We start from the raw sequence: 13,010 nt of genomic DNA, 5'->3' as shown, positions 1-13,010 counted from the left end.
AAGAGGTATGGTCCACATCTGATTTGAAGCACCCAGAGCTATGGGAATATCATGATCAATAAATATTAGGTACAATGTTGGGGCACATTTGGATAAGAATAATTTGAGATCTTATATTCATCTCTAAGATGTGCCTCTCTGTGTGAAGATGTATGAATAAAAATGTGTCTTCAGTTTTACTTACAAGTTAAAAATACAAACATACCTCCAGTAATGCTGTGGGTTGAATTTTTTTCCTTATTAAATTCTAGTTAAGCCATCCATCACTTCAAGAGACAATTTTCTCAAGTGTGCTTTTCTTAAAACCATTGAATTTTACTTATTCTCCTAGATCATGAAGAGTTTTGACTCCTAGGGGAAAATCTCATGCACGTGCCCATCTGTTCCTTTTTTTGGTGGGGGGAAGAGTTTTCTTCCGTCCTTTCTATTTGAAAACTATTGCTTTCCCATTCCGATTCTGGTGGGTCTGTCAGTTACATGGGCTTATGACCTAGGCTGCCCAATCAGAGTACTTAATTCCCCTAGACACACAATTGGTCCAGGATGGAGCAAGTGACATAATCTAAGTTCTTTCCAAAGATTGATGTAAATCTGGAGGCAGCAAGAGTCCCCCTCTTTTCTTTGGAATTGCTCACTGTGAAAATACAGTAAACCTGGGCTATTTGCTGGATTATCTTTGCTCCTATATGAAGAAAGCCTGCCTGAAAATGAAGCCACACAGAGAAAAACAGAGAGACAGAGAGAAAAATGTAGGAGAGATCTAATGACATAATTTGCACTCTAGAACCAGTTATGCTCAAAGCAGGCCCTGTTCATTGGTCTTCCCATTTCTGGGAACCTATACAATTCTCTTTGTTGCTTAAATTAGACAGTGGAGTTTCTGTCACTTCCCATTGAAAGACTCCAGACATTTAAAAATCAACGATCCAACCACACAGAGTCTCATGGTACTCTTGCTAGCCCTGGTCACCACATGAATACTGACCAGAGGTAAGCTTTACTCATTTTTACTCTATTGGAGGAATATTTGAGAACCAATTTTGTGTTGTGTAATTTTCACTTTTTGCCTCCATTGTCTACTTATTGGAATTGCATGCAATGAGGGCATATAAAATAGATTGAAAAATTAATGGGCTTAGTTTTAATTTAGCACAAGGGAATTCATATCAAGCCACAAAACTTTAGACATGAACTTGCTTTTCTGATCATCTTTTAAGTTTATTTATTTATTTTGAGAGAGATAGAGAGAAAGAGAGAGAGAGAGCACACACAGTAGGGGCAGAGAGAAAGGAGTGAGAGAGAATCCCAAGCAGGTTCCACACTATCATCACAGAGCCTGATGCAGGGCTCAAACTCACGAACTGCAAGATCATGACCTGAGCTGAAACCAAGAGTCAGAAGCTTAACTGACTGAGCCACTCAGGCGCCCCATTTTCTGATCATCTTGATGACAATGTTTTGAAAGAATTTAGTTCATGTACATGCTTGCAAGTAAGGACTAATCTTGCATGATGTTAGAGTAGATTACTTTGGGAATCAGTGAAGTTTCTTTGTATCATCAGGCATTTGAAAGAATGTATAAAAATCACATGACAAGGGGTGCCTGGGTGGTTCAGTCAGTTAAATGTTTAAGCGTCCCACCTTAGCTCAGGTTATGATCTTGCAGTTTGCGAGTTTGAGCCCCACATTGGGCTCTGTGCTGACAGCCCAGAGACTGGAGTCTGCTTCAGATTTGTCTCCTCTCTGTCTGCCCCTCCCCTACTCACACTTTGTCTGTCTCTGAAAAGTGAATAAACCTTAAAAAAATTTTTTTTTAAAATAAAACTTCATTAATTACACAAAATAAGATGAAGCAGTTTTATCTATACAGATTTCAAGATTATCTTTTCAGCGTGAATGAAGACTTATTACAAGGTTTCCTTCTAGAAACTAACCTATTAATATATTCATAGCATTGTCTCTCAAAAAGTAGTTAAAATAAGAAGAGCTATTTTACTAGATAGAATATATATTAAAATGAGGGGCTGTTGCAGAACCCAAAGTGCATATTTTCATAAATATAGATTTATTCAGGAACTTTCTCTCTGGAGATTTTTAAATTAAATGAACATCTTAATATGTGGAGAATTAAATTTTGATGGTGGAGTAAAATTATTACTGTATATTGCATTTATAGTTGGAATAATTTTAATAGACTAGAAATCTAGATGATGATAATAAAAGAAGGTAAGTTTCACTGGGTGCTTTGTATATGGCAGATACCTTCTAAACACTTTGTTTCTCTCATTTAATCTTCACAGCAACCCTATGAGGTAGGTACTATTATTATCCCCATTGGTTTGTTTTTTTTTTTTTTTTCCTTTTTCATTACCATTTATTTATTTACTTTTGAGAGAAAAAGTGTGTACAACCTGAGAAGGGGCAGAGGGAGAGGGAGAGGATCCTAAGCTGGCACTCTGTGCCCAGCATGGAGTCCACCACAGGGCTCCGTCTCACCACCTTGAGATCATGGCCTGAGCTGAAATCCAGGGTTGGATGCTTAACCGACTGAGCCACCCAGGCACCCTGTCCTCATTATTAAGATAGGAAACTAGTAATTGGTGGAGATAGGATCAAATTCAGGCAGCTGAGCTCCAGAGTCAGCTCTCTCAATGACTAAGCACCTCCTCTAGGTACAGCCCTAGCACAACAGAGAGAATTTAAAGAAATAACAGACATTTCCCTAACTTCCAATGGTATCTATTTGCATTCTTTGGTTCAAGAAACAGAAACTAACCCTGGCAACTCAAGCAGAAGAGTGTTTATTGGAAGTTAACGTGACGAACTTACAGAACCCATAGAAAGGCTGGAAAAGCAGGCTTGGGTTCAAACTGGAAACAAGGCAGATCTAGAGGGTGAGAGGCACGAACTGCAGGGAAAGCTTGTGGCACAGGTGGTATGGTCAGGATCCCTCTCAACTGGGATACACAGACTCCAAATATTTGCAGTCATTTCCCATGGTTTAGGACAGGAATTACAGGAATGGAGTGTTCAATTGGTTTAGGTTGGAATCGCTTGAATCAGGGAAGAGGGTGAGAGCATACTTATTATTATTATATTCTGTAGAGGAGAGGTTATTGCTATGAGAGCCAGATTTCTGGAGTTTAATATTAGCTTTACCACTTACTTAGTAACATTGGTAATTTATTAATCTGTCTGTGGCTCAGTTTGCATATTTTCTAAAAATAGGGATAAGAGGGGCACCTGGGTGGCTCAGTCAGTTAAGCATCTGACTTTTAATTTCAGCTCAAGACATGATCTCAGGGTCATGAGATGGAGCCCTGAGTCGAGATTTTCTCCCTCCATCTCCTGCTGTCTTTTCCCAGCTTGCATGCACATGTGCATATACTCTCTCAAAAAAAATTTTTTTTAATTAAAATAGGGATAAGGTTAGTATTAATCTCTTAGCGTTGTTTACTGAATTAACAAGTTAATACTCATGAAGCTCTTTAAAAAATTTTTTTTTAAATGTTTGTTCATATTTGAGAGACACAGAGCGCGAGTAGGGGAGGAGCAAGAGAGAGACACCGAACCCGAAGCAGCTCCAGGCTCTGAGCTGTCAGCACAGAGCCCCACACAGTGCTGGAACTCACAAACCACGAGATCATGACCTGAACTGAAGTCAGATGCTTAACCGACCGAGCCACCCCAGGCGTCCCACTCATGAAACTCTTAAAAGAGAACATGGCACATAGATAACCTATGATAAATGTTTACTTTGATTATATACAACATTAAGTATAAATGGATATATTAATGGTCAATTAATTAATAAGAAAAGGCAAAACTGGTTTGTTTGTTTCTCTTCCTGTAGCTCTCAGAAACTTTTAGACTTTTTGTTCAGAATAAAGATATGCCTCAGAAATGCAACAATACAGAGGACACATTGATCTTATTAATATTTTCCACTTGTGTGCACAGGTTTTTATTTATGATAATTTCACTTTCTTTTAAAAAAACTTTTTTTAATGTTTGTTTATTTGAGAGAGAGAGAGTGTGTGAGCAGGCGAGGGGTAGAGAGAGAGGGAGACACAGAATCCGAAGCAGGCTCCAAGCTGTCAGCACAGAACCCAATGTGGGGCTCAAACTCAAGAACGCTGAGATCATGACATGAGCCGAAGTCGGACACTTAACCGACTGAGCCACCCAGGCGCCCCGATAATTTCACTTTCTTTGAACTTGCAAAGATTTTCATATGGGTCCCCACACTGAGAGAAGTGGTAAGCTTCTTGGTATTAAAAAAATCTAATGCTAGTAGGAACATGAAGATATGAAAAATTGAACTGTCTCTGGGGGTCATATTGTATGGGGTTCTGTGCTAAAAACTAAACTGGTTCCTATGCATTCCTTTGAGCTAGTCTGGGAAGTGTATTTTCTAGAACTAAAGCTCTGATAAGTTACAAGAGCTTCAACTTCGATTTATTTAGGGAGACATAAAAAAGGATACGCATGACTCTGAAATATTAAATGTAGCTGTAGGAGCTCTCAAAAATCTCATTGGTTGAAGTTAATTGAGTTCTCAATAAGTAAAATTTATTTATTAAAAATTTAGGAATTAATATATTTAGTAAAGGAAAACAGTTTATTATATAAAGGTCTCATTATATTGGATAAGATAGATCTTTTCATAATTAGCATCATTTCTTACATGCTAATGATAATGAGTAGTTTAGTGATCAAGAAAAATGAACACATTTGTTCCTCTAATCTATTTAAAATATTTTTAAATTTTATTTTATTTTATTTATGTTTTTTAAACATAATGTTTAAACATTATGTTTTTTTTAATGTTTATTTTTGAAGGAGAGAAAGAGAGAGAGAGAGACAGAACATGAGTGGGGGAGGGGCAGAGAGAGGGAGACACAGAATCCAAAGCAGGCTCCAGGCTCTGAGCTGTTAGCACAGAGCCCGACATACCTGACAAGGAGCTGGAACCCACAAGCCGCAAGATCATGACCTGAGCCGAAACCAAGAGTCAGATGTTCAGCCGACTGAGCCAGAGCCAACTCTGTCAGCACAGAGCCTGCTTTTGGTATTCTCTGTCTCCCTGTCTCTCTGCCCCTTCCCTTCTCTCTCTGTCTCTCACAAAATAAATACACATTTAAAAAAATAGGGAAGAATGGAATAAAAGAAGTGAAAATAGGTGTGTGAACCAAGAAAAGAAGTATATAAAGAGCAAAAAGTGAAGAGAAATGAAGAGATAGAAAACTGACAGAAAGATAAAGGGTATAGTACTTCATTTTGATGTGTAAGCCAAGGAGAAAATTATAGGGGTTTTGAAAGTTTCCCTACCAGTGGAGAAGTGGGCAAAAGAGTTCTATTACTTTAAAGGTACAGTTCTTTCCTTTATTATAAAAGTATTCCATGTTGGGGCACCTGGGTGGCTCAGTCAGTTAAGCGTCCAACTTCATCTCAGGTCATAATCTCACGGTTCACGAGTTCGAGTCCTGCATCAGGCTCTGTGCTGACAGCTTAGAGCCTGGAACCCACTTCAGATTCTGTGTCTCCCTCTCTCTCTGCCCCTCCCCTGCTCACTCTCTGTCTCTCAAAAATAAATGTTAAAAAAAGTTTTGTTTCAAAATATTCCATGTTCATTGCAAATTTTCAGAAAATACAGAAAACAAAATTTTTTCAGCTAAAACCCAGCCATTTCACAGGCATCAATTTGCATAGGAATGTTTTTAAGATTCAGGAGGATGTAGGCAATGAGAGCAGAGTGATCAAGATGGTCTGCCAGGCAAAAGCCACTGATAATACAACTATTGTCAAATAAACTTGGGTTTGTAAGCTTGCCGCAGCAAGGGAGAATGCACACTTGAACACCTGGGGGTGTCTAGGTTAAGAACCAGTGGGGAGGGTCTTGTTAGGATTTGGACTTACACTGATTGATTTGGGGAGAAGTGAGGGTTTGTTTTAGATTGTGTTCTGTCAAGACGCAGGGACAATTCCATGATTGGATATCTAAATTTTACCTAGAGGGCTGGAGTCACTCACATAGCTAGAACAGGGGAGTATTTGCTTATTTTCCTGGCTGCTTAACGTCCTCATTCTGCCCGTGTTCGGATATGATTACTGTCTTTTTCCTACCATAGTCACAGAAGTGACCTTGTCTAATTATTGTTACTCTGTTTATCTTCAGTGGGGGAACACCATAGCCAGCTATGTGCTGCCAGCTAAAAACTGTCAGGGACTTTTTTTTCACTTTCTCAATCAGTTATTAATCTTGGATTCAGACTTGTGCTCAAGTTTCCGCATGGGACTCTATGAAACCCAGGTGACAAAGTGTGACCAAAAGTATGGAAGAGGAATACCCCTGTTTCTGTATAGTTGCCATGCAGCACTTGGAGAGTTTTCCATTTTAGAAATGCTATGGGCCTGATGACTGCATCCTCTCCAGGGCTAGGGTCAAAGGTAAGAGGGAATTGCTGCCCTCCAGTGGCTTCCGGAGTAATTACACCAGTGACTGTACCCAAGCTCATAGGGAGACTTCCTGATAACTTGTAAGAAGGAATACCTCAAGTGGGCCAGAGGAGAAGGAGGATAGATATGCCTAGAAATGAGGCAGTAAAATTTCAGATATTACTGGTTTTCAAAAAAAATTTTAATGTTTATTTATTTTTGAGAGAGAGAGAGAGAGGGAGAGAGAGAGAGAGACGGAGCATGAGCAGGAGAGGGGCAGAGAGAGGGAGACACAGAAATGGAAGCAGGCTCCAGGCTCTGAGCTGTCAGCATAGAGCCCAACAAGGGGCTCAAACTCAGGAGCCACGAGATCATGACCTGAGCCGAAGTCGGATACTTAACTGACTGAGCCACCCAGGAGTCCCCAGATATTACTGTTAATGTGACCCTGTCAGTACTCTCAGCTTGGCAAAACCTGGAGAAATATCGGCGACATGGATTGTAGGTTTTCAATAAGAACATATTTTAATGTTTATTTATTTTTATTTATTTATTTTGAGACAGGGAGAGAGAGAGAGAGAGCAGCGGTGGGGCAGAGAGAAAGGGAGACAGAATCCCAAGTAGGCTCCACACTGCCAGCGCAGAGCCCAATGTGGGGCTTAAACTCGTGAACTGTGAGATCACGACCTGAGCCAAGATGAAGAGGCAGACGGTTAACCAACTGAGCCACCCAGGCACCCCAGAACATATTTTATAAACACAGAAGGTATATGTTTAAGATTAAGAATTGAAACATTTATGTTGGACTGAGAAAGGACCATGCAACCTAGAAATGCAGAATAATTAAAGGTGAGGGGTTAAAAAACATTTTAATATCAAGAATTATATAATAAAGTTTATATAAGTAAGGTTGAAATTTTACTAAAGGTGGGAAGGATATTGAGAAATTGGAATCCTTGTGCATTGCTGGCAGGAATGTAAGATGGTACAGCTCTATGGGAAATAGTATGGCAATTCCTCAAAACGTTAAACATAGAATTACCATATGATACAGCAACTTCACATAGGTATATACACAAAAGAATCAAAAGTAGGGCCTGGAACAGATATTTGTACATCCACATTCACAGCAGCATTTTTTCATAGTAGCCAAAACGTAGAAAAAACAATCAACAAGTAAGTGGATGTGGTATGTCCATACAGTGGAATATTATTCAGCCTTAAAAAGGAAGGAAATTCTGACACATGCTACACAACATGGATGAAACTTGATGGCATTATGCTAATGCAATAAGCTAGACAGAAAGAAAATATTGTATGATTCTATTTATAGGAGGTACCTAGAATAGGCAAATTCATAGACAGGAAGTATAAAATGGGTTACCAGGGACTAAGGAGGAGTGGTGAATGGAGAGTTATAATTTAATGGGTACAGAGTTTTGGTTTGGGATGATGAAAAAGCTCTGTAAATAGATAGTGGTAATGGTTACACAACACTGTGATGTATGTACTGCCACTGAATTATACACTTAAAAATGGTTAAAATGGTAAATTTTATGTCACATATATTTTATCAGTATATAAAATTTATGGAAATAAAATGAATTCATTATTTTATCTTTAAAGAAATATGAAATGTTCCATTTGTGTACTTTAAAAAAAACTGTTGGACTTCATTGACTGATTTTTATTACACAAAGAATATATTTTAAGAGTATTGGTATTATATACTTTAAAATAAGGTTATAATTTCATGGCCTTAAGCATAAATTCTTTGGATATGTCCCATGACCAGATGACATTAAATTGAAAGCTCCAGGTTTCCCACCCATCTTTTATTTATTTATTTATTTATTTATTTATTTATTTTGTTTTGTTTTTTAAACATTTATTTCTTTTTTTTAATATATAAAATTTGTTGTCAAATTGGTTTCCATACAACACCCAGTGCTCATCCCAAAAGGTGCCCTCCTCAATACCCATCACCCACCCTCCCCTCCCTCCCACCCCCCATCAACCCTCAGTTTCTTCTCAGTTTTTAACAGTCTCTTATGCTTTGGCTCTCTCCCACTCTAACCTCTTTTTTTTTTTTTTTCCTTCCCCTCCCCCATGGGTTTCTGTTACGTTTCTCAGGATCCACATAAAAGTGAAACCATATGGTATCTGTCTTTCTCTGTATGGCTTATTTCACTTAGCATCACACTCTCCAGTTCCATCCACGTTGCTACAAAAGGCCATATTTCATTCTTTCTCATTGCCACGTAGTATTCCATTGTGTATATAAACCACAATTTCTTTATCCATTCATCAGTTGATGGACATTTAGGCTCTTTCCATAATTTGGCTATTGTTGAGAGTGCTGCTATAAACATTGGGGTACAAGTGCCCCTATGCATCAGTACTCCTGTATCCCTTGGGTAAATTCCTTGCAGTGCTATTGCTGGGTCATAGGGTAGGTCTATTTTTAATTTTCTGAGGAACCTCCACACTGCTTTCCAGAGCGGCTGCACCAATTTGCATTCCCACCAACAGTGCAAGAGGGTTCCCGTTTCTCCACATCCTCTCCAGCATCTATAGTCTCCTGATTTGTTCATTTTGGCCACTCTGACTGGCGTGAGGTGATATCTGAGTGTGGTTTTGATTTGTATTTCCCTGATAAGGAGCGATGTTGAACATCTTTTCATGTGCCTGTTGGCCATCCGGATGTCTTCTTTAGAGAAGTGTCTATTCATGTTTTCTGCCCATTTCTTCACTGGGTTATTTGTTTTTCGGGTGTGGAGTTTGGTGAGCTCTTTATAGATTTTGGATACTAGCCCTTTGTCCAATATGTCATTTGCAAATATCTTTTCCCATTCCGTTGGTTGCCTTTTAGTTTTGTTGGTTGTTTCCTTTGCTGTGCAGAAGCTTTTTATCTTCATAAGGTCCCAGTAATTCACTTTTGCTTTTAATTCTCTTGCCTTTGGGGATGTGTCGAGTAAGAGATTGCTACGGCTGAGGTCAGAGAGGTCTTTTCCTGCTTTCTCCTCTAAGGTTTTGATGGTTTCCTGTCTCACATTCAGGTCCTTTATCCATTTTGAGTTTATTTTTGTGAATGGTGTGAGAAAGTGGTCTAGTTTCAACCTTCTGCATGTTGCTGTCCAGTTCTCCCAGCACCATTTGTTAAAGAGACTGTCTTTTTTCCATTGGATGTTCTTTCCTACTTTGTCAAAGATGAGTTGGCCATACGTTTGTGGGTCTAGTTCTGGGGTTTCTATTCTATTCCATTGGTCTATGTGTCTTAAACATTTATTTCTGAGACAGAGAGAGACAGAGCATGAACGGGGGAGGGTCAGAGAGAGGGAGACACAGAATCCGAAACAGGCTCCAGGTTCTGAGCTGTCAGCACAGAGCCTGACGCGGGGCTCAAACTCACAGACCGCGAGATCATGACCTGAGCCGAAGTCGGCCGCCCAACCGACTGAGCCACCCAGGCGCCCCTCCCACCCATCTTTTAGAGAAATAGCATTTTAAGGATTTTCTGCTATGTTTTTATTTACCAGGTACTTCTTGGTATAGAGGGTAAACTTAAAGATACTGTAAATTAGCTGTTCCCAACTAAATTAATAATTTGGCTTGATTCATGATTACTATATTTAACTTTGATTACAATTTGAGAAAATAAAAGTGATTCTAAATAGAAGTCTACATAAAAGTATATTAAAAATTGGTTCCCCAAGTAGCCCCAGAGAAAATAATATATCTTGCTGCTATTGGGATTTGCAGTTTTTTTAACATAAGGAAAAGAGGGTATTATAGCAAGAGGAACTGTGAAGCTGCCCAAAGACTTCAGATCAGGAGAACTGAGTTCAAATTTACTTGGCCTTGTGTGAGTCTAACTGTACCCAGCACGGTGCCTGGAAACACCGTAGGTGGGCAGTAAATATGTAATGAATAAGTGGATGATAGATAAATGAATGTCGCTTCCTCTCTCTGAATCTCAGTTTTCTCATCTGAAAAAGGAGGGAGTTGGAAAAGATGAGTAGGTCTCAGCTCTGGTTGTACATTAGAATCACCTGCAGAGCTTTTAAAACTCCTGATACTGGCAGCCTTAAAGAGGAATGAATTCTAACAGGTGCTACAACACAGATGCACCTTGAAGGCAATTACGCTACGTGAGCTAAGCCAGTCACAAAAACAAAACAAAACAAAACAAAACAAAAATTGTATGATTCCATTTACATGAAGTACCTAACATAGTCAAATTGATCAAGACAGAAAGTAGGATGGTGGTTAAAGAGGAGAAAGAGGGAACAGGAAGTTATTTTTTAATAGGTATAGTTTCTGTTTGGGAAGATGAAAAATTTCTGGAGGTCGATTGTGATGATGGCTGCATGACGTTATGAGTGTACTTAATACTACTGAACTATACACTTTCAAATGGTTAAGAGGGTGAATTTTATGTTTTGTATATTTTAATACACATACACACAAATACTGATGTTGGGCCCCTTGCCAGATGAATTGAGTCAGACTGGGTGGGGTCTGGGGGCAAAGGAATGGGGCTTGAGTAAGGGCTTTTTATTAAAAAGCTTCTCAGGTAGGGGCGCCTGGGTGGCGCAGTCGGTTAAGCGTCCGACTTCAGCCAGGTCACGATCTTGCGGTCCGTGAGTTCGAGCCCCGCGTCAGGCTCTGGGCTGATGGCTCGGAGCCTGGAGCCTGTTTCCGATTCTGTGTCTCCCTCTCTCTCTGACCCTCCCCTGTTCATGCTCTGTCTCTCTCTGTCCCAAAAATAAATAAAAAACGTTGAAAAAAAAAATTAAAAAAAAAAAAAAAAAAAAGCTTCTCAGGTAATTCTAATGCAAGTCAAGAACTCCTCACCCAGATGATGTTTGAGATTGTGTTTTACTTCAACCACCCATAATTCTAAGTAAGATGACCCAACAAGAGAAAATGAAGACTTCTAGCTAACATTCTTCTCCAGTTTCACAAACATAAATAACTGCTTCCTTGGATAAATTGCCTGAATCCAAATTGCTAATGGAGTTACACTAAATCTTTTCTAAATTATTTTTTCTCTGTTTAATAGTTTTACTTCTTTTCCTTCTTTTCATAAAACTTCACTGGGCAGATGTACAATTCTCCACTCAATGAAAATTTGTATAAATAACAATAGATTCTAATATAAATTGTTCTTATAAAGAACACATATGTCCACATTGAGCAAGATATTGCTTTTTCAAAGCCAATTTTTTCTAAAACCTGACATTTTCTGTTTTAGCTGTCACAAATATCCAAATAAGTTTTTAATCCAAGTCTTTATTTTAAAGTAATTATTGTAGAATACCTTTTTAGATACAATCATTTTAAAATAATAGATTTGTAAACATTAAAAGCAATTAGAAAGTTTTCAACAATGAAAACTTAAAGTGACAGAGGAAAAGGAAAACATAGGTTACTTTTCTAAAAACCTAATTGTTTTGTAAAAGAAGGATTGTTTTACAATATTTCATTGTCTTGATGCAATAATCACAGGATATTGGGCCAGACTACAATATCAGAGCTAAATCAAACTAAAGATGAAGTGGAAAATATTTTTAAATGCTTTCCATCTAAAATGAGAGAATTGATGCATGTGAAATAAAAAGTAATTGCTTTTGATTCTAGATTTTTATGTATTTTTACATATAAATCTTCTAATGAGTTTCGAGTGAAAATTGTTCTTAACAAAACAACAACCTTAAGTGAGTTAAACTTCTAAATTTTTTGTTTTTGTTTTTGTTTTTTAAATAGACTGAACACCTAGCATGGAACCCAACGTGGAGCTTAAAGTCACAACCCTGAGATCAAGACCTGAGCTGAGATCAAGAATTAAATGATCGAGGCGCCCCAAGTGAGTTAAACTTCTAGAATTCAGTTATTTTTGTGTACCTTTCTTTCCTTTAGAACTTCTGAAATGTCCTCTTTAAAACATATATGGTAAATTATATATTCTCACTGAGCCATGTAGCTTAAATGTGCTGTATACGAACTGTAGCTATTTAATTACTGAACTAATTTCACACTAACAGAGCAGGATATTTTTTATGCTTTTAAACCACATCAGATACTGGCTTCTGATTTGTTGAGACAAGGCATTTATTCTTTAATTCAATTCAGAGTAGTCAAAAGTCCTGATAATAATATGTATGTTTTTAAAAGAGTGAACATAGTATTCTCTCCCTCTCTCTTTCTTCCATTCAAAAAACACTAAGCATGGGGCACCTGGGTGCCTCATTTGGTTAAGTCTCTGACTACGGCTCAGGTTATGATCTCACAGTTCATGAGCTCGAGGCCTGTCTGGCTCTGTGCTGACAGCTCAGAGCCTAGAGCCTGCTTTGGATCTGTGTCTCCCTCTCTCTCTGCCCCTCCTCCACTCATGCTCTGTGTCTCTCTCTTGCTGTCAAAAATAAATAGACATGGGGCGCCTGGGTGGCTCAGTCGGTTAAGCGTCCAACTTCAACTCAGGTCACGATCTCTCGGTCCGTGAGTTCAAGCCCCACGTTGGGCTCTGGGCTGATGGCTCGGAGCCTGGAGCCTGCTTCGGATTCTGTGTC

The 13,010-nt window shown here is 38.7% G+C and overlaps 1 long non-coding RNA gene and 1 pseudogene across 2 annotated transcripts in view; one reads left to right on the top strand and one right to left on the bottom strand.

The window, feature by feature from the left end:
• Positions 1–13,010, bottom strand: part of LOC109256106 (glyceraldehyde-3-phosphate dehydrogenase-like) — a 66,729-nt pseudogene that overhangs the window by 28,624 nt on the left and 25,095 nt on the right.
• LOC109256110 (uncharacterized) overlaps positions 1–13,010 on the top strand; it is a 66,653-nt gene that overhangs the window by 33,129 nt on the left and 20,514 nt on the right. Inside the window, exons 1-2 of one of the 2 annotated variants that reach the window (XR_008418792.1) lie at positions 496–990; positions 12,208–12,307. This is a non-coding gene — a long non-coding RNA (uncharacterized LOC109256110). Of the gene's footprint in view, positions 1–495; positions 991–12,207; positions 12,308–13,010 lie in introns of those variants that run through there. The other variant, XR_002075513.2, reaches the window with a different exon arrangement.

Source organism: Panthera pardus, unplaced genomic scaffold (genome assembly GCF_024362965.1).
Source record: "Panthera pardus isolate Hobbes unplaced genomic scaffold, ASM2436296v1 HiC_scaffold_3, whole genome shotgun sequence".
Taxonomy (NCBI): Eukaryota; Metazoa; Chordata; class Mammalia; order Carnivora; family Felidae; genus Panthera; species Panthera pardus.
The sequence above is the reverse complement of the archived record's forward strand: the minus strand, read 5'-3'. Positions and strand labels throughout refer to the sequence as shown.